Genomic DNA, 23,267 nt, shown 5'->3' with positions numbered 1-23,267 from the left:
TTGTTGCAGAGCATGGGATCTAGGCGTGCAGGCTTCAGTAGCTGTGGTTTGCAGGCTCTAGAGCACAGGCTCAGTAGTTGCAGACCACAGGCTTAGTTGTTCCGCAGCATGTGGGATCTTTCTGGACCAGGGCTTGAACCTATGTCCCCTGCATTGGCAGGTGGATTCTTAACCACCAGGGAAGCCCTGAATGAACTATTAACTGTAACTTTGTAACTAACCAACTGAGGGCTTTAAGGCTACATGTACTGTTGTTAATCAGTTTTATTTTCTTTATTGGTCATAATAAAGTACTAAGACTGTCTCTTAAAGTGTTCACAAATCTAATTTATATTTTTACCTGAAATATTTCTTCAGTCATCTTGGGAAAGTCACAAATACTGTAAATAAATTTAACTATCTATTTTTCCAGTTACCTAAGAAATTAAAAAGCTTAGAAGTTAGAGTAATGTGTAAGTAGACAAATACAAGTTTCATAATTAAGATACCACATTCTTGTACATCAATACAAAATTTGGAAAAATCATCTACTTAATACCAGTTACCAGTTAACTTTGTACTCAGCTAATTTTGCTCTATGTGGAAGAAATAAATCAAGTAATATTTACTTGGAGAGAGAAATAATTGAGGAGTAAATTCTTCAATTGTTTTTAGAGAGCATGAATTTACCCACATGGGTGCTGATATTATTTTTTCTGATGTCAGAGGATATGGTAGAAAAGAAGAGTCATGTCAGGTGTCAAAGCCCTCAAAGAAGACAGATTAATAGGGAGGTCAGAAGGAAAAAGCACCCAGAGGGGCACTGGGTCATACATGTAGGCAGCATATACCTGAAAGCAGAAGAATATAAAAGTGACAATAGGAACAAGGAGAACATCAAAGGTAGAGCCTAATCTAGGACCTGAAAAAGATTACACACTCACTAGATGTTTATTGAATAAATGTTTGCTGAATAGGTGTTTCTTGAACACCTATTTTTAATTCACCTAAGTGAATTAAAAATGAATGGATAAATGTGGTAACATCACTTCTGCTTCCTGGTATAACAAGTTATGGGAGACTAAGACATATATATATATAAAGTATATATATATATATATATATATATATATATATGAAAGAAAGAGAGAAAGAAAGAAAGAAAGAAAGAAAGAGAAAGAAAGAAAAAAGGAGTAAGTTTCTTAAAGAAGAGTTTAATATTGATTAAGTCAGGGAAATAAGGACATGTCTTAAAAAGAAAGGAGATTTGAGACTGGGAGCATGGTTACAGAGCAGTGGAAAAGAAGGCAGATCATCAGTGCCTAAAATATTCAAAGTTTGTAATTGGTGCTCAAAAAATATTTGTTGATAGGATTAATGGAATACAAGAAAAAATGACTATGCAAGTACAAGGGCATCACTCTTTGGGAAAACATTTCGTCCTACATATACCCAACACCATTCTAAAATATTCAACACTTGTTTAAGACTCTGACTTCCCAAAGGAAACTGTACATTTCCTGATTGAAGGAACCATGTTCAACATTTCACCGCTTGTCCCAACACCTACTATGGTGCTTTGCACACAGTAAACATAAATGAAATATGAATGAAAACAGAAGGAAAGAAAGAAAAAAGAGAGAAAGTGAGAAAGGGAGGAAAATGAGATGGAGGGAGTAACAGAGAAAACAGGATGGATAATGGAGGAAAATTAAGGTTGAAAATAAAACCACCCACACTACTCCTCAAATTGATTCCATGGTAAATCTCTCTAAAGAAAATAGATGCAAAAATTCTCAACAAAAGACTAGAAAACTGAATTCAACACTATATTAAAAGGATCACATACTATGTGGAATTTACTCCAGAGATGCAAGGATGGTTCAACATCTGTAAATTAATTAATGTGATACATCAGACTAATAAAATGATGGATAAAAATCTTATGATCTCAATAGTTGCAGAAAAAGCATTTAACAAAATTCAGCATTCACATGATAAAAACTCTCAACAAAGTGAATATAGAGGGAACATATTTCAACATAATAAAGGCCATATAAGAAAAGCCTGTAGCTAACATCATACTCAGTGTACGATCAGGAACAACACAAGGATACATACTTTTGCCACTTTTGTTAAACATAGTAGTAGAAGTCCTAACTAGAGCAACTAGTCAAAAAAAAAAAAAAAAGAGAGAGAAAGAAAGAAAGAAAGAAGACATCTAAATCAGAAAGAAAGAAGTAAAACTCTATTTACAGATGGCATGATATTACACTAGGAAGATCCTAAACAGTTCACCAAAAAATGGTTAGAACAAACAAATTCAGTAAAGTTGAAGAGTATAAAATCAGTGTATGAAAATCAGGTGCATTTCTATACACTAATAACAAACTATCAGAAAGAGAAATTAAGCAATTCCACTTACAGTTGCATCGAAAAGAATATAATACCTAGAAATAAATTTAACCAAGAAGGTGAGATCTATATACTGAAAACTATGTCACTGATGAAAAAAATTGAAGAAGACACAAATAAATGGAAAGATATTATGTGCTCATAGGTTAGAATATTGTTAAAATATCCATACTTCCCAAAGTGATCTACAAAGTCAATTCAATCTCTATCAAAATTCCAATGTCATTTTTCACAGAAATAAAATTCTAAAATTTGTATGAAACTACAAAAGACTTCAAATGCCCAAAGAAATTCTGAGAAAAAGAAGAAAGAATCGGAGGCATCAAACTTCCTGACTTCAAGCTAACTTATAAAGTTATAGTCATCAAAACAGTATGATATCTGCATTAAAAAGGCACATGTACAATAGAACAAAATAGAGAGCACAGAAATAAACACATGAATATATGGTCACAACCAATTTATGACAAAGGAGCCAAAAATATAAAATGGAGACAGGATAGTCTCTGAAATAAATGGTGTTGGAAAAACTGGACAGCCACATGCCAAAGAGTGAAACTGGATTCCACTCTTACACTGTACACAAAGATCAACTCAAAAAAGATTAGAGGCTTGAACGTAATACCTGAACCATAAAACTCCTAGAAGAAAACATAGAGGGTGAGCTCCTTGATAGTGGTCTTGACATGATTTTTTTTGGATTTGACACCAAAAGCAAAGGGAACAAAATAAAAAATATGATGATGTACTTTAGTTTGACTACATCAAACTAAGAAAGCTTGTGCACAGCAAAGAAACTATCAACAAAATGAAAAGCCAACCTACAGCATGAGATAAAATATTTGCAAACCATATATCTGCTAAGGAGCTAATATCCAAAATATATAAAGTCATGCAACTCAATAGCCAAAAACCCCAAACAATCTGATCAAAAAATGACAGAGGATCTGAACAGAACGTTTTCCAGAGAAGACAACAGATGGCCAACAGGTACATGGAAAGGTGCTCAACATCAGTAATCATCAGGGAAATACAAATCAAAACCATAATGAGATAACACTTTATACCTGTCAAAATGGCTATCATCAAAACGATAAAAAATAACAAGTGTTGATGAGGGTGTGAAGAAAAGGGAACCCTTATGCACTGTTGGTGGGAAGGTAAATTGGTTTAGCCATTATGAAACATATAAAGTTTTCTCAAAAAATTATAAGTATAACTAACTATATGACCCAGCAATCCACTTCTTGGGTATAAATCAGAAGGAAACAAATCACTACCTCAGAGATATCTGCACTCCCATGTGCATTGAAGCATTGTGTTTACAATAACCAAGGCATAGAAACAACCTGTCTTCACTAATGAATGAGTGAATAAAGAATGTGGCATAGGGCCTCCCTGGTGGCGCAGTGGTTAAGAGCCCGCCTGCCGATGCAGGGGATACGGGTTCGTGCCCCGGTCTGGGAGGATCCCATATGCCGCGGAGCGGCTGGGCCCGTGAGCCATGGCCGCTGGGCCTGCGCATCCAGAGCCTGTGCTCTGCAACGGGAGAGGCCACAACAGTGAGAGGACCGCATACCGCAAAAAGAAAAAAAAAAAAAAAAAAGAATGTGGCATATACATACATATGTATATAAATATACATATACGCACACACATATAAATTTAAATTGGAGGGGCTTCCCTGGTGGCACAGTGGTTGAAAATCTGCCTGCTAATGCAGGGGACACGGGTTCGAGCCCTGGTCTGGGAGGATCCCACATGCCACGGAGCCCGTGAGCCACAACTACTGACCCTGTGCGTCTGGAGCCTGTGCTTGGCAACAAGAGAGGCCACGATAGTGAGAGGCCCGTGCACCGCGATGAAGAGTGGCCCCTACTTGCCACAACTAGAGAAAGCCCTTGCACAGAAACGAAGACCCAACACAGCAAAAATTAATTAATTAATTAATGAACTCCTACCCCCAGCATCTTCTTTAAAAAAAAAATTTAATTGGAATATTATTTGACCACACAAAAAAAAGAAATCCTGCTATTTACAACATTTGAGATGGAACTTAGACCATTTCTCTCTTAAAGCAAGAGACCTTTCCAACATGCCTAAGAAGTACAGTTTTTGCTGAAACCCCTGTACCTCCAGTAAATTTAGTTAATCTGGGAAGGGACCCCTTCTGTTACAAGCCACTTGCTCTATTGGCAGAACGATCATCATCAATTATCTATTTCCTCTGATAGTTCTCTCCTGCTGCTCTGAACCCATAAATATTTTTAAATGGTATAAAAATAATTAATGAAAACCTACTTACTGTACAAAAAAAGTATTCAAAGAACGCAGGTAAAGACAAAGACCCCTTTGACCACAACTTACAAAGTCTTCCTTTTAAAATTTTATTCTGCATCTAAAAGACATAAGTAATCCTAATGCCTTTCTTGCTAATAAACAGTATGACTTTTTTTCTTAGAGTCTTCTCAGAACTTTTAAACTCATTTTTAAGACTTTGAAAAGAATCTACAGACACCTTAACACCTCTCATCTATCCATCCATTAATTTATTATTATAAAAAATTATTTATTCAGTGGCTCTTCGGTTTGAGACCCTGTGCGGTACACTGAAGATAACACAGTGAATAAAAGAGACATGATATGTTACCTGTCCTTAGGCTCTTACTACCTAATGGAAGAGGTAGGTATAGAATGAGTAATTTATCTGCCCCATAAAATTATCTCAAATTTGAATTTGCCAGATCTGCATGTGGACAAGTCTTCCTTCCTTATTTATGTTGTTCCTAATTTATCCTACCAGAAATGACCAAATATGAATGTTGAGAGTAAAGTAGCCCAGGTAACATGATTCTTCAAAGCCAGAGCCAAACAAATATAACCATATTTCTTAGTTCATACTGTATAGAATTTTAGTTTTATTGGGGTCTTATTGAAATTAAAATGCCTCCATCTTGAAATACATCAATCATGGAGTCAGAATAATGGAGTGAACTTTGGAGATTACCTATACCATTTGTCCACTGTGATAATTGTGATAAATCTTCAACATAGACAGTATATGTGTGTATCTCCAGATATAAGGAATTTACAAACTTACAAGGGAATCAGTTCCACTGTTAAATGGTTCTTAGTTTCCAAACTGAATGGAAATATATTTCCCTATGACTTCTGTCCATTTTCCCATTTAAATTATTTGAATTCATATAAAATAAACCTACTCTTCTTCTATTAATATTCTTCAGACTCTTAAACATGTCAGGAAGCAATACCACATGACTATGTTCATGTTTTGGCATAGCCAAGGATGACTAAACAAATACTACTGGCAACTTGGGTTAAAAGATTTATGAATGGCAAACAAGTCTTGAAAGTTAAAGACAGAGGTATCTCCCCTGTAGACATTTATTTATATTTCAAAAGGTAATATATCCACGGATCATCACCATGTCTCCAGAGATGGTTTACATTGTTTACATTACAGAGCAAAGCTCCGTATTCACCTCCATCCCCCGTTCCTCCCTCCCTCTCTCTCCATCCTCCTAGAGTTGAGGAGGAACAGCTGTTCCACAAGCCTCTAAATAAGCCCAGAGATTCATAATTTTGGAGTTCCTGTCCCTTATTGTTTGTGCAGGTGACATCTTCTTTCATAACTTTATCCTATGAGGCACTGGGAGTTAGTGAACTGATTAAAATATTCCGTGAGTAATTAAAAGATTATCTCTGAGCCAGAAACCTCTTATTTCCTGCCAGAATGAAATAAATAAATACAGATATAACGATTTAGCAAAAGATAGCTATTATTAAGACTTCTTCAGGCCCAACATCAAGCTAATTATCAATCCCCTCAACACATTAATAATTGTTCACTATTAGTATGCCAGTTTGCCACTGTCTTCCATAAAATAGGCCCCTGGAATAAAACAATAACTAAGATATAGTAAATTATATTTTAATCTTCTTAATCCAACTTCACATGTTTGTATTAGTATATGAAAAAGGATACAATGCAAAGAAAACCTTTCTCTATGACTTTGTGTTGAAAAGACATGACATTAGTCTTCCTTAGACCACCTAAATTCACTTGAAAACCTGTCCCCAGCCTTCTGCTAGTCTGACTGCATATGTCTCCTATTAGATATTCTGTGGCAAAGACTACCCTAGCGGTCCAGTGGTTAAGACTCCATGCTTCCAATGCAGGGGGTGCGGGTTCAATCCCTGTTTGGGGCACTAAGATCCCACATGCCACACGTCACAGCCAAAAAAAAAAAAGAGAGAGAGAGCAAGAAAGATATTCCCTGGCAGTCTTGGAATCCTGCCAGTAGACTACTGGAAGAATCCACAGCATTCTGAGTAACAGTAGTGTCTCAGGAGAGTGAAAGTAGGTCCTAACATCTGGTTTCAAGTTGTCTTCAGATATGATCACATAAAATAAACTGAATTATGAATTAAACTTTTAAGTCAAGTTATCCATTTGTGCAAAGTGAACTCTGTATGCAATAGTGAATGTTATGGGGGGGCAGTATTTAGAACACTTGTCCTATTTAACATAAGGAAAATAAAGTCAAAGTTTGTCTAAAATCTTAGAGTATGTGATATAAACTTTGGATTTGGATTCTCAAAAGCTAAGAATTTAGACAGAGCACACTATCAAAATGTTTGGCTAACTACTACATGTAATAATCATTCTTGAGCATAAACTCTTTTGATGTGAACGTTTTTATGTCTCCTAGAAACATTTTAAGATGTTTCCTGGTCTGGCACATCAGGTGCTATCTCTTAAACGTTTATAGCTCTGAAGGAGACAATTTATTAAACGGTCATGTATTGTCTGCAGTAAAGAGAAATTTAAATAAGCAGAAAGCCATCTTTTACTTTTTTTTTTTTTTTTTTTTTTTTGCGGTACGCAGGCCTCTCACTGTGGTGGCCTCTCCCGTTGCGGAGCACAGGCTCCGGACGCGCAGGATCAGCGGCCATGGCTCACAGGCCCAGCCGCTCCGCGGCATGTGGGATCTTCCCGGACCGGGGCACGAACCCGTGTCCCCTGCATCGGCAGGCAAACTCTCAACCACTGCGCCACCAGGGAAGCCCAGAAAGCCATCTTTTTAAAATAAATTTTCTATTAGAAAAATGTGCTCACTTCTTACATGATCTTTTACTTACCTGACCAATTTGACTTCCCTATTTTCCTTTAAAAGATGCACATTATGTGCTATAAACAACCTAGCCTATAAACTTTCAGGGATATGATTAAATATCTTTTTTAAAGCAGTTATATGAGGCTTCCCTGGTGGCACAGTGGCTAAGACTCCATGCTCCCAATGCTGCGGGCCTGGGTTCGATCCCTGGTCAGGGAACTAGATCCTACATGCGTGCCGCAACTAAGAGTTCTCATTCTCCAACTAAAGAGCCCTGGAGCTGCAACTAAGGAGCCCGCCTGCTGCAACTAAGACCCGGTGCCACTAAATAAATAATTTTTTTGTTTTTTTAAAAGCAGTTATAATCCTAGGACTTCTATTTTAACCACTGTCCAAGACAATTTGAAATTTTAAAGTTAATTCTTTTCCCTTTACAAAAATTATCAACAAGGTTTAATTCACATAGTTATTACAAAATAAAATGGATCACATGTTTTACCTATAAATAAAGATACTCAAAGCAATGCATCTTTGCTCCTCTTTCCCAAATTTCTCACATCTCTCAAGCCTGGCTTTATTCTAAACAGAGGGAGCAATTTCATTATTTTAACTGGTAATGTCGTTCCTCTCAGACTTGCCGCCATTCATTATTTCTATTCTGGTGTTCTTTTTAGAATTTTGCATTTGGGACTGAACAGCTTTCAGAAAGAGAAACTTTGTGTCTGATCAACGGGCTCCTTTCTTTCATGCCCTGGTTTACAGGGTACAAGAGGATTTCATGGGCTTTTACCTAGCAAATGCACTGCTCCTTGCGTCTGGCAACAGTCCACACATCAAATGCCAGCAACTCCCATGTAGCCTTGGATTGCCAGCTAATTTCTGGTACAAATGATTGCTACAGTGGGTTTCTTCCATTAATTATGCTTAAGAACCAGTTCATTGTCAGCACGGTTTTACAAGGAACTTTTTCCAAAGGTTGCTCAGTTGTATTAAAGCCCCTTTGCACTCTGCTGTCACTGAAACCCCGTGGTACTCACCCGGGGAGGCTCTCAGCAGCGGTGCATGTCTCCCGTCTTCCATGCCTGCTGATCCATGTACTGAAGTGACAACGTGGCATAGGAATCCCAGCCTTTCTCAGAACCATCCTGCTTGATTTCTTTTTATTCTTCAAGAGGAGGCACTATGGAGGAAAAATACTGGATGAGATTTTCATTATCACTTTCACTATTACTATTAACAGTCTCTGAACATTATACCCTAATACGTGTTTTCCTGAGATGACTCCCCCGACCCAACAACAACAACAAAAAGCCAACAAAAATAAACAAACAGAAAACAGTGGCTAAGCACCTACATCAGCACTTTTAAGATAGCTCAAATTAGTTTAGCCCTAGCTCAAAAAACACTTCACTGTTTCAGGTTGTTAACCACGATGTCATACAATGAAGTGTGTTTACTGTCATTTCGCAAAAGTCACTTCTTCCTTTAGGAATTTGGCACTGAAGAATTTCAAAGATACCAGTGTGGGATTGTTATCATGCACCAGCCAAAGCTGTCAGGCCTCATTACCTCCAAGACAAAAATTACAGACTGATGTATTAAACACTTGAATAGAAACACTCAGGGCACCCTCTCTGTTCTGTGGTAATGGGATGACACCAGCAGCCTGCAAGCTGAACTACAGTCGTTTCTTCTCCCCCTTTGCAACGCAGTGCACAGAAGTGGAGAGATGATAAACATCCAAGTCAAAATCGAATTGCTGGATTTATTGCTAGCAGGACCAGAGGCGTGGCTGTTCCCGTGAAGGCAGTGCATTCATTTTCACAAGACCCATTGCAAGGGGTCTGTCAGGAAGGAAACACACTTCTTATCTGGATGAATATCAGCATAGCAGCTACCAGCCCCAATTTATCTTTTACAAAGGAAACTAGAAGTCAATTTTGAGGAGTTTGTTCTGATTCTATAAAATAAATTGCTTTCAGTGATTATATAAGGATGTCTTCCTGGCTGAAGTGGATTGATTTTTTTAACTATTTTTAATTTTCTACTCACTTTTTTTTTCAAAGAAATCTGAAGTTTATTTGCAAATACTCCATATAATCTTTTTTTTTTATAGTTTCTGCTTTATAACAAAGTGAATCAGTCATACATATACATCTGTTCCCACATCCCTTCCCTCATGCATCTCCCTCCCTCCCACCCTCCTTATCCCACCCCTACAGGCGGTCACAAAGCACCGAGCTGATCTCCCTGTGCTCTGCGGCCGCCTCCCACCATCTATCTACCCTACGTTTGGTAGTGTTTACATGTCCATGCCTCTCCTTCTCTCCGCCACAGCTTACACTTCCCCCTCCCCATATCCTCAAGTCCATTCTCAAGTAGGTCTGTGTCTTTATTCCCGTTTTACCCCTAGGTTCTTCATGACATTTTTTTTTTAATTCCATATATATGTGTTAGCATACGGTATTTGTCTTTCTCTTTCTGACTTACTTCACTCTGTATGACAGACTCTAGGTCTATCCACCTCATTATAAATAGCTCAGTTTCATTTCTTTTTATGGCTGAGTAATATTCCATTGTATATATGTGCCACATCTTCTTTATCCATTCATCTGATGATGGACACTTAGGTTGTTTCCAGCTCCGGGCTATTGTGAATAGAGCTGCAATGAACATTTTGGTACATGTCTCTTTTTGAATTCTGGTTTTCTCAGGGTATATGCCTAGTAGTGGGATTGCTGGGTCATATGGTAGTTCTATTTGTAGTTTTTTAAGGATCCTCCATACTGTTCTCCACAGTGGCTGTACCAATTCACATTCCCACCAGCAGTGCAAGAGTGTTCCCTTTTCTCCACACCCTCTCCAGCATTTATTGTTTCTAGATTTCTTGATGATGGCCATTCTGACTGGTGTGAGATGATATCTCATTGTAGTTTTGATTTGCATTTCTCTAATGATTAATGATGTTGAGCATACTTTCATGTGTTTGTTGGCAGTCTGTATATCTTCTTTGGAGAAATACCTATTTAAGTCTTCTGCCCATTTTTGGATTGGGTGGTTTGTTTTTTTGCTATTGAGCTGCATGAGCTGCTTATAAATTTTGGAGATTAATCCTTTGTCAGTTGCTTCATTTGCAAATATTTTCTCCCATTCTGAGGGTTGTCTTTTGGTCTTGTTTATGGTTTCCTTTGCTGTGCAAAAGCTTTGAAGTTTCATTAGGTCCCATTTGTTTATCTTTGTTTTTATTTCCATTTCTCTAGGAGGTGGGTCCAAAAGGATCTTGCTGTGATTTATGTCATAGAGTGTTCTGCCTATGTTTTCCTCTAAGAGTTTGACAGTTTCTGGCCTTACATTAAGGTCTTTAATCCATTTTGAGCTTATTTTTCTGTATGGTGTTAGGGAATAATCTAATCTCATACTTTTACATGTCTCTGTCCAGTTTTCCCAGCACCACTTATTGAAGAGGCTGTCCTTTCTCCACTGTACATTCCTGCCTCCTTTATCAAAGATAAGTTGACCATATGTGTGTGGGTTTATCTCTGGGCTTTCTATCCTGTTCCATTGATCTATCTTTCTGTTTTTGTGCCAGTACCATACTGTCTTGATTACTGTAGCTTTCTAGTACAGTCTGAAGTCAGGGAGCCTGATTCCTCCAGCTCCATGTTTCATTCTCAAGATTGCTTTGGCTAGTCGGGGTCTTTTGTTTTTCCAAACAAATTGTGAAATTTTTTGTTCTAGTTCTGTGAAAAATGCCAGTGGTAGTTTGATAGGAATTGCATTGAATCTGTAGATTGCTTTGGGTAGTAGATTCTTTTTCACAATATTGATTCTTCCAATCCAGGAGCATGGTATATCTCTCCATCTATTTGTATCATCTTTAATTTCTTTCATCAGTGTCTTATAATTTTCTGCATACAGGTTTTTTGTCTCCTTAGGTAGGTTTATTCCTAAGTATTTTATTCTTTTTGTTGCAATGGTAAATGGGAGTGTTTCCTTGATTTCATTTTCAGATTTTTCATCATTTGTGTACAGAAATGCCAGAGATTTCTGTGCATTAATTTTGTATCCTGCTACTTTACCAAATTCATCAATTAGCTCTAGTAGTTTTCTGGTAGCATCTTTAGGATTCTCTATGTATAGTATCATGTCATCTGCAAACAGTGACAGCTTTACTTCTTCTTTTCCAATTTGGATTCCTTTTATTTCCTTTTCTTCTCTGATTGCTGTGGCTAAAACTTCCAGAACTAGGTTGAATAAGAGTGGTGAGAGTAGGCAGCCTTGTCTTATTCCTGATCTTAGTGGAAATGGTTTCAGTTTTTCACCATTGAGGACAATGTTGGCTGTGGGTTTGTCATATATGGACTTTATTATGTTGAGGAAAGTTCCCTCTATGCCTACTTTCTGCAGGGTTTTTATCATAAATGGGTGTTGAATTTTGTCGAAAGCTTTCTCTGCATCTATTGAGATGATCATATGGTTTTTCTCCTTCAACTTGTTAATATGGTGTATCACATTGATTGATTTGCATATATTGAAGAATCCTTGCATTCCTGGAATAAACCCCACTTGATCATGGTGTATGATCCTTTTAATGTGCTGTTGGATTCTGTTTGCTAATATTTTGTTGAGGATTTTTGCATCTATGTTCATCAGTGATATTGGCCTGTAGTATTCTTTCTTTGTGACATCCTTGCCTGGTTTTGGTATCAAGGTGACGGTGGCCTCGTAGAATGAGTTTGGGAGTGTTCCTTCCTCTACAATTGTTTGGAAGAGTTTGAGAAGGATGGATGTTAGCTCTTCTCTAAATGTTTGATAGAATTCGCCTGTGAAGCCATCTGGTCCTGGGCTTTTGTTTGTTGGAAGAATTTTAATCACAGTTTCAATTTCAGTGCTTGTGATTGGTCTATTCATATTTTCTATTTCTTCCTGATTCAGTCTTGGCAGGTTGTGCATTTCTAAGAATTTGTCCATTTCGTCCAGGTTGTCCATTTTATTAGCATAGAGTTTCTTGTAGTAATCTCTCATGATCTTTTGTATTTCTGCAGTGTCAGTTGTTACTTCTCCTTTTTCAATTCTAATTCTATTGATTTGAGTCTTCTCCCTTTTTTTCTTGATGAGTCTGGCTAATGGTTTGTCTATTTTGTTTATCTTCTCAAAGAACCAGCTTTTAGTTTTATTGATCTTTGCTATCATTTCCTTCATTTCTTTTTATTTATTTCTGATCTGATCTTTATGATTTCTTTCCTTCTGCTATCTTTGGGGTTTTTTTTTTTCTTCTTTCTCTAATTGCTTTAGGTACAGGGTCAAGTTCTTTACTCAAGATGTTTCCTGTTTCTTAAGGTGGGATTGTATTGCTATAAACTTCCCCCTTAGAACTGCTTTTGCTGCTTCCCGTAGGTTTTGGGTCGTCGTGTCTCCATTGTCATTTGTTTCTAGGTATTTTTAAATTTCCTCTTTGATTTCTTCAGTGATCACTTCGTTATTGAGTAGTGTATTGTTTAGCCTCCATGTGTTTGTATTTTTTACAGATCTTTTCCTGTAATTGATGTCTAGTCTCATAGCATTGTGGTCGGAAAAGATACTTGATACAATTTCAATTTTCTTAAATTTACCAAGGCTTGATTTGTGACCCAAGATATGATCTATCCTGGAGAATGTTCCATGAGCACTTGAGAAAAATGTGTATTCTGTTGTTTTTGGATGGAATGTCGTATAAATATCAATTAAGTCCATCTTGTTTAATGTATCATTTAAAGCTTGTGTTTCCTTATTTATTTTCATTTTGGATAATCTGTCCATTGGTGAAAGTGGGGTGTTAAAGTCCCCTACTATGAGTGTGTTACTGTCGATTTCCCCTTTTATGGCTGTTAGTATTTGCCTTATGTATTGATGTGCTCCTATATTGGGTTCATAAATATTTACAATTGTTATATCTTCTTCTTGGATCGATCCCTTTATCGTTATGTAGTGTCCTTCTTTGTCTCTTCTAATAGTCCTTATTTTAAAGTCTATTTTGTCTGATATAAGAACTGCTACTCCAGCTTTCTTTTGATTTCCATTTGCATGGAATATCTTTTTCCATCCCCTTACTTTCAATCTGTATGTGTCTCTAGGTCTGAAGTGGGTCTCTTGTACACAGCATATATATGGGTCTTATTGTTGTATCCATTCAGCCACTCTGTGTCTTTTGGTGGGAGCATTTAATCCATTTACATTTAAGGTAATTAGTGATATGTATGTTCGTAGTCCCATTTGCTTAATTGCTTTGGGTTCGTTATCGTAGGTATATTCCTTCTGTTGTGTTTCTTGCCTAGAGAAGTTCCTTTAGCATTTGTTGTAAAGCTGGTTTGGTGGTGCTGAACTCTCTCAGCTTTTGCTTGTCTGTAAACGTTTTAATTTCTCCATCAAATCTGAATGAGATCCTTGCTGGGTAGAGTAATCTTGGTTGCAGGTTTTTCTCCTTCATCACTTTAAATATGTCCTGCCACTCCCTTCTGGCTTGTAGAGTTTCTGCTGAGAGATCAGCTGTTATCCTGATGGGGATTCCCTTGTGTGTTATTTGTTGTTTTTGCCTTGCTGCTTTTAATATGATTTCTTTGTGTTTGATTTTTGACAGTTTGATTAATATGTGTCTTGGCGTATTTCTCCTTGGATTTATTCTGTATGGGACTCTCTGTGCCTCCTGGACTTCATTAACTATTTCCTTTCCCATATTAGGGAAGTTTTCAACTGTAATCTTTCAAATACTTTTTCAGTCCCTTTCTTTTTCTCCTCTTCTTCTGGAACCCCTATAATTCGAATGTTGGTGTGTTTAATGTTGTCCCAGAGGTCTCTGAGACGGTCCTCTGTTCTTTTCATCCTTTTTTCTTTATTTTGCTCTGCATCCATTATTTCCACTATTTTATCTTCCACCTCACTTATCCGTTCTTCTGCCTCAGTTATTCTGCTATTGATCCCATCTAGAGTATTTTTATTTCATTTATTGTGTTTTTAATTGATGCTTGATTCATCTTTAGTTCTTCTAGGTCCTTGTTAACTGTTTCTTGCATTTTGTCTATTTTATTTCCAAGATTTTGGATCATGGAAATGGAATCTTGGATTATCTTTACTATCATTATTCTGAATTCCTTTTCATGTAGACTGCCTATTACCTCTTCATTCGTTAGGTGTGGTAGGTTTTTATCTTGCTCCTTCACCTGCTGTGTGTTTTTCTGTCTTCTCATTTTGCTTATGTTACTGTGTTTGGGGTCTCCTTTTTGCAGGCTGCAGATTCGTAGTTCCCATTGTTTTTGGTGTCTGTCCCCAGTGGCTAAGGTTGTTTCAGTAGGTTGTGTAGGCTTCCTGGTGGGGGGGACTAGTGCCTGTGTTCTGGTGGTTGAGGCTCGATCTTGTCTTTCTGGTGGACAGGTCCACGTCTGGTGGTGTGTTTTGGGGTGCTTATAGCCTTATTATGTTTTTAGGTAGCCTCTCTGCTAATGGGTGGGGTTGTGTTCGTGCCTTGCTAGTTGCTTGGCATAGGGTGACCAGCACTGTAGCTTGCTGGTCGTTGACTGAAGCTGGGTGCTGGTGTTGAGATGGAGATCTCTGGGAGATTTTAGCTGCTTGATATTATGTGGAGCTGGGAGGTCTCTTGTGGACCCGTGTCCTGAAGTTGGCTCTCCCACTTCAGAGGCACAGCACTGACTCCTGGCTGCAGCACCGAGAGCCTTTCATCTACCCGGCTCAGAATAAAAGGGAAAAAATGCAGAAAGAAAGAATTAGTAGAAGAAAGAAAGAGAGAGAGAAAGAAAGGAAGAAGGAAAGAAAGGAAGGAAGGAAGGAAGAAAGAAAGGAGGGAGGGAGGGAGGAAGGATGGAAAGAAAGAAAGGAGGGAGGGAAGGAGGAATGAAAGAGAAAGGAAGAGTGAATGGAGGAAGGGAGGGAGGGAGGGAGGAAGGAAGGAAAGAAAGAAAGAAAGAAAGAAAGAAAGAAAGAAAGAAAGAAAGAAAGAAAGAAAGAAAGAAAGAAAGACAGGAGGGAGGGAGGGAGGAAGGAAAGAAAAAGAAAGAGTGAAAGGAAGAAGGGAGGGAGGGCGGAAGGAAAGCAAGAGAGAAGGAAGGAAAGGAGGGGCGGATGGAGGGAGGGAGGAAGGGAAGTTAGGAAAAAAAGAAAGAGCAGGTAAAGTAAAATAGAATATAGTATAAAATATAGTAGCGTTATTAAAATTAAAAATTATTGAAAAAAAAATGGACAGATAGAACCCTGGGACATATGGTGGAAGCAAAGCTATACAGAGAAAATCTTATACAGAAGGATACACATACACATTCACAAAAAGAGAGCAGGGGGAAAAATCAAAAATCTTGCTCTCCAAGTCCACCTCCTCAATTTGGGATAATTCGTTGTAAAAAGAGGAAAAGGGGGGAAAGTCTTAAATCTTGTCCTCAAAGTCCACTTCCTCAATTTGGGATGATTCGCTGTCCATTCATGCACTCCACAGACGCAGGGCACATCAAGTGGACCGTGGAGCTTTAATCCGCTGCCTCCGAGGCTGCACAGAGAGATTTCCCTATCTCTTCTCTGCTCTCACAGCTCCCGGGTCTCAGCCTTGGACCTGGCCCCGCCTCTGCGTGTAGGTCACCGGAGGGCGTCCGTTCTTTGCTCAGACAGGACGAGTTTAAAGGAGCTGCTGATTCGGGGGCTCTGGCTCACTCAGGCAGAGGGGAGGGAGGGGCGCGCAGTGTGGGGCGGGCCTGCGGCGGCAGAGGCCGGCGTGACGTTGCACCAGCCCGAGGCGCTCCGTGCGCTTTCCCGGGAAAGCCATCCCTGGGTCCCGGAACCCCGGCAGTGGCGGGCTGCACAGGCTCCCCGGAAGGCGGGGTGGACAGTGACCTGCGCTCGCACACAGGCTTTGTGGCGGCGGCAGCAGCCCCAGCATCCCCCGCCCTTCTCCAGGGTCCGCGCCTTTATCCGCGGCGCGCGCCCATCTCTGGTGCTTCTTTAAGCAGCTCTCTTAATGCCCTCTCCTCGCACACCAGGAAACAAAAGGGAAGAAAATGTCTCTTGCCTCTTCGGCAGCTCCAGACCCTTTCCCTGGACTCCCTCCGGGCTAGCCGTGGTGCACTAACCCCTTCAGGCTCTCTTCCTGCCTCCAGCCCCAGTCCTCTCCCTGCGCTCCGACTGAAAGCCGATACCCGAGCCTCAGCTCCCAGCCCCGCCCGCCCCGGTGGCCAAGCAGACAAGCCTCTCGGGCTGGTGTGTTCCTGAGGGCACCGATCCTCTGTGCCGGAATCTCTCCGCTTTGCCCTCCACACCCCTGTTGCTGTGCTCTCCTCCGCTACTCCGAAGCTTTCCCCCTCCGCCACCTGCAGTCTCCGCCCGCGAAGGGGCTTGTAGTGTGTGGAAACCTTTCCTCCTTCGCGGCTCCCTCCCACTGGTGCAGGTCCCGTCCCTATCCTTTTGTCTCTGTTTATTCTTTTTTCTTTTGCCCTACTCAGGTATGTGGGGAGTTTCTTGCCTTTTGGGGGGTCTGAGGTCTTCTGTCAGCATTCAGTAGGTGTTCTGTAGGAGTTGTTCCACGTGTAGATGAATTTCTGATGTATCTGTGGGGAGGAAGGTGATCTCTGTGTCTTACTCTTCCGCCATCTTCCTCCGGGCTCTCCATTTTGTAGTCACTTTTTAAATATTCACTTTTGTTTCTCTATGAACTTTATACTTCCAGACCTTACAGGTAAATCCATGAACATATTGTTTACCTCCAAAACGGACTGATGAAGTCACGGTTTAAAATCCATCCCACTGACGGTGACGGTGAACTTTCCCTCCTCCTGCTTATGCAGCTGTCATATACGCATGGCCAATGAAGAACTCAAAATTATTTCTTCCTGCCCGAATTTAAGCTGTGAACTCCAGCCTCACTGCCCTAATTCGTCAATGTTTAAGGTGGACACCTGTGAGATCTAGGCTGGCAAAAGGGAAGTGATGGAGCTTAAATGTACAACAGACAAATAGGTTGGTCTTTCTCTGCACAGTGCACAGAGAATAAGAGCTTTGTCCTGAGCTGGAAGGAGTCATTCTCTTACCTTGACCAGGCAGATGCCTGAACAGGCCACTCATATTTCCAACCTGGAAATTTCTAAAATTGTCAAACCATGGAAAACTTGCAAGAAAGCTTAGATCATTTGGGAGAATAAAACAAAAGAGGAAGAATGTAAGCTTTGGTGTGAAACTGACCTGGTGGGAATAGTGGCTTTACTACTTAACCAGCTGGGTGACCTTGGGCAAGTTTCCTAATCTCAGTTTCCCCTTTCATAATATGGGGGAAAATAATGCCTATTTTATAGGGTTGTTGGGAGGAGTAAAAACTATAATGTATGAAAGTCACAGCATGGAATTAGAAAAGAACACAGCATGGTACATTAGAAAAATTCAATGGCTGTTAGAGGTTATTATTATTTGATTGCAAATAACTGTTTTAATTCATCTATTGAATATTTTTATTTGCTAAAATGTTATGAGCTTTATAGTCATAGAATAAAAATCTAGGTTATTCCACCTACTTACAGCAACGTTTTCTAGGATTATTTTTCCCCCTCCTCTTTTATTGTTGATCAATTATATTAAATGCCTGCTCAGCTATGAACAGCTTCCAAGTCATAACTGTGAGTCTTTGGATGAGTATGTGAGATTGAGCCCCCACGGACATGGGGACATAAGTTGCAGGCTTCCTTAACCACCCCTCAACTTCCCCTAGTTGTGAACTGATCAGAATTCAAATAAAATACTTTTTTCACTCATGCTCTATTACCATATTTCATTTCTGTTATCATAACACAGTACACACTAGTGGCTTCAGAGTGTAATTTAACCTAACACATTTTTTTCTTAATTGAGCACCTGTGATGACCAGTGCACCATATGTAAGGGGCTAGAATAGATCATCAGAACATAGCCTCTTCCTTCCAAGAGGGTTCATTCTAGAAGGGTGAAATAAAATGATACCCAAATGACTGAAATAGAAGATGAGATAGCATGTGAGAAAAATAAAAATCCTTAGGAATTATTATATACCAAGGGGATGAGAAACAGCTTCTATGAAATGGCATTTGGCATAAGCCTTAATGTATGCTTAGGCTTTCATTAAATTGGAAAAAAATGGGATGGGTTTGGTGGGGGGGAAGAATAGGTACAAAAGAAAGGACAATTCAGGCAGTGGAAAATTTATGTATAGGGAACTGTAGATGTAAATCATATTGTAAAGGATATTAAATGCTTAAGTAAGATTTGGTCCTGAAATTATAAGCAATGTTAAATACTAGAAGTGTTTGAACAAGAATTTTTTTTTTTTGCCTTAAAAAGATAAACCTGGTAGCAATGTGAAAGTAATATTGTAATGGAGATTGATGAGATATTAGGACATCAACAGAATTTTATTTCAGGAAATAATTAACAAGGGCCTGAACCATAAGCTCCCAGGTGATACTACACAGTTCTCTGGATAAAATATCTATTACAGAACTTTGTTCAGTTAGGTACTTAATTTTGAAGGGGGTGGATGTGTTCATAATAAATAGCCTGGCCATCTCTTCCTTTCACGAATGCTAACTACTTATCACATTCTCTTTCCCATATACTGATGGAATAGCCTAAGATGGCCACTCTGTCTTACCTTGTCCCTTCAGTACAGCACTAGGAGCTGGGCACTGTACCCTCTGCTTTGCATTAGGAGCTGGGCATGGTACCCTCTGCTTTTCTGCACTGCAGAGGAAATGGGGATCAGAGATCAGGCCTGTAACTGACTCCATCCCCACAGGCTCTTTTCTGAGCTGTTATTACAGGCTGTGTAAGGCCATAGGCAGCCATGAAATATGTCTCCTTTTCTCCATTCCTGGGAAAATAACCAAAATTTTCTACTTTTATAAAGCACTTTTTCTCCAATGGACTCAAAATGTGCTTTTAATAATCCTTTCAATCACCCTCTGAAGGAATATTTTATACAAGAATCATCATGCTGTCTTTACAGATTGGGAAAACTGAGCAGAGAGATTGTCTTGCCTGAGGCCATGTAGCAAGCTTATTTTAGAGCCAGGAATAATCATCTTTACTGTTTCTCCAATGCCTTAGCACAAGGCTGCATCACTGTGAGTACAGTCCTTGTGAACTGTGTCAAAGGCAGTAAGTATTAATGATACGCACGTTCTACATGCTGATAAATATAACCAATATGATGACTGTCATAGATGAGAACCAAGTTCCCTAAGAGGAAAATCACTGGGTTGTACTCTTATCTCTCCCTTTTCCTCATATATATAACTTATTTATAAACTTCTTATGTAATCTATTCTCAGCCTTTAAGTTTTTACTTATTTTATCCAATTCCTCACCAAAGCTAAAGTTTGCACAGTTTAAGATCCTACCCAATGGAACAGCATGCTTCTCAGAATCACATAATATACTTTTTCTTACCTTGTGGTTCTCACAATAAAAAAGGACAAAAAATGTTGCAAGCCCCAGATACATTATTTAATGAATTTGGTAGTTATATTAGTTAGAGATGCTCTAGATCATAAGTAACAGGATACCCAACTACCAGGAATATAAACCATAAAGATAATTATTGTTTGTTCAATAAGAAGTGTGGACGGGGCTTCCCTGGTGGTGCAGTGGTTGAGAGTCCGCCTGCCGATGCAGGGGACACGGGTTCGTGCCCCGGTCCGGGAAGATCCCACATGTCGCGTTGCGGCTGGGCCCATGAGCCATGGCCGCTGAGCCTGCGCGTCCGGAGCCTGTGCTCCGCAACGGAGAGGCCACAACAGTGAGAGGCCCGCGTACAGAAAAAAAAAAAAAAAAAAAAGGAAGTGTGGACGTAGGTGATCTCTGGATTGATTCAGCAACATAATGATGTCATCACGTACTCAGGCTCCTGGACTGCAGCCTTTTCCATAATGACTCTTCTTATTACCTTATTGTGGTAAGAGGGCTGCTTTGATCAGGCAGCAAATCCTTGTTCAAAAAGGGAAGAAGTGGTAAGTGGTAGTACCAGCAACCATCAGGTATCTATCTCTTTCACCAAGAAACAAGAATATTTACCAGAAGCTTTCTAGAAGAATTCTTTTTCTGTCTCATTGACTAGATCTAGATCATGAGGCCACCTCTAGCTTAAAGAAAAGCTAGAAAAAGATTATCTTGGCTTTACAAACAAGAGGAAGAAAGAAAAATGGGGATGGAAACCAGGTGTCAATCACAATTCTTATGTCAATGGAGATTTGTAAAACAGTATACAAGTTCTTGACTTTATTTTTGTAAAGCTACTTTTTGGGTAAAGCAAAATAATAATCGGAAAGAAATCAGAGAAATGAAGGAAATAAGGGTAATGGAGAAATGCTGAAGCGAAATGACAACAAAAACAAGAGAGAGAGAGAGAGAAATTTGATATAACTGGATAAGCTAAAAGGTGTCTTTTACGAGAAAAATTCTGAGACACTTAAAATATTCTGTGAAAATCACAGAGAGAAATGGGGCATGTAATTCAGCTTATCTGAGCTCACAATTTGAGCTCTTAATTTTTTTTACTCTTCCTTTAATAATAATGTCATGGCCAGGATCATTTTTTTAAATTGGATTATAATTGCTTTACAATGTTGTGTTAATTTCTGCTGTACAATGAAGTGAATCAGCTATATATATACATATATCTCCTCCCTCTTGGACTTCCCTCTCACCCCACCCCACCCCCATCCCACCCATCTAGGTCATCACAGAGCACCAAGCTGAGCTTCCTGTGCTTTATAGCAGGTTCTCACTATCTATCAGATAGTTTCATGTGGTATTACTTATACCCTTTCCATAAAATAACGCTTAAATTGTCAATCATTCAGGAAAACATTGGAAATGAATATAGAAAAGCTCACTTAATTTTCTTGTTTACAATATCTGCTTCAAGTACACCTAAGAGGTTCTTGATATCTAGGCATAACTGGGGCCTCAGCAGAAAATTGAGTTTTCTGCCTACAGACCCTAGGAGTCAAGAATTTTCCCCTGGGTGGCCCTAGCTCAAGGACTGACCAATTCATCAGCATTCAACAAAACTCCAATTGGCAACAGTGCAAGGCATAGCAAGAAAGCATTTTGAATGGCACCTCAGAGTTGATAATGTAATAATTTTGAATTGCTACTGCCACTCTGCTGTATGTATTTTAAGTAAAAGTAGCTTATTTTTCAGCCATGTCCTTTAGCAAGTCAATCTAGAGTGGCACAAGGTTATAAATTTAATAGATAAAATAAGTAATGTTGTCCATCGTGATGTCTTAATGCCAAGCACAATAAATGCTCTTTCTCATTTTCCTAAGGTCCAGTAAGTGCTAAGTGTTCTCCCTGGTAGGGAGAAATTGGGCTGAACTGCTGGTCCTCTAAGCTGTTTGTATCTACTCCTCTGATCATCAGCAACACGGTAACAAACCTGTATGGATCAATTCTAATGTGTCACATCCTGTACTAAGTACTTTATGTGTCTCTTATTCCTCACAATAACTCTGTAAGGTAGAAAACATTATCCCATTTTACAGATAAGAAAAGTGAAGGTTAAATATACCAAGTAACTTGTCTACAATAATCCATCTTGTCATTTGTCACAAGGGCTAGCTTTAAGATGAGTTATGTAATAAGTCTATTTCTACCAAAGCCACTGTACTCTATACCAATACTCTATAAAAAAGCTTTCTTTCTATATTCTAGCCTTCTAGGGACACTAGAACCCTCTCAATCCAGAAGACAAAGACACACCTAATGTAAGAATATGTTTCAGATAGTATAGGGTTTTTGCCATAGTGCAGATTCCTAATAAAGGGTTATTCAGTTGAAATGCACTCTTTAGCTGCTTGTGTATCTTTTTAAATCTTCCAACAAGCCTTGTCTTCTTAAAATAAAAATTAATGCAGAAGAATGGAGGGATAGGGGCAGTTCAAGTTACTGTCACCAGGAAGCCTTACAGACTGTCTGCCATGAGGTATATTCTCTAAAAATGCAGACCCATGGTTATGGGAAACCAAGTGGAGTCAAACAGTTCATAGCTTAATTGCCTCCTAAGTTTTTATAGCACCAAAAAAAGGCTTGACCCTACCAAGCAAGCTGGCAGGAAAATATGTCTTCTGAAAGCCTTCTGACCTTGAAGCACTCATCTCAGAAAATTTCTTCCACCCATAGGCAGACATGTTTATCTATCATCCTGTGTGTGAAAGAAAATGAATCTATGAAGACAAGTTTCACTAAAAGAATTATAGATTAAAAAAAAAAAAAAAAAAAAAACACTTGGGTACATTTGCAGCCCATTTCTTATTTCCAAAGGAATCTCATGGGAAAAGCCATGGAAAATGCCACAGTGATAGTATTTCCAGGGCTTAATTCCCTAGCTATCTATACATCCAAGGGATATGTGGCTTCTAAGGAATATCTGAGTGCCAAACAGCAATTAATATTCATTTTCAAAACAGTATAAAAGTTTCAACAAATAATGACTCAGGTTTATCAAAATAATATTAACTTATTAAAATAATATTAACTTATTAATGTACCCATTCATTATTTTTATGAGATTTTGTATCTCTTGTTCTTCAACTTTAAAAAATACTTTTTAAAAATGCCATGCCCCTGTGTACCCACACACATACACTCACACATATAGGTATCTATTTAGTTAAAAGAGCAATATTTTGGAAGTCCTACTTGTGCTACTTCCGGTGATATGATGTCTTGCAGTCA

This window comes from Mesoplodon densirostris, chromosome 5, assembly GCF_025265405.1.
Source record: "Mesoplodon densirostris isolate mMesDen1 chromosome 5, mMesDen1 primary haplotype, whole genome shotgun sequence".
NCBI classification, from domain to species: domain Eukaryota; kingdom Metazoa; phylum Chordata; class Mammalia; order Artiodactyla; family Ziphiidae; genus Mesoplodon; species Mesoplodon densirostris.
Note: the sequence above shows the minus strand (reverse complement) of the source record.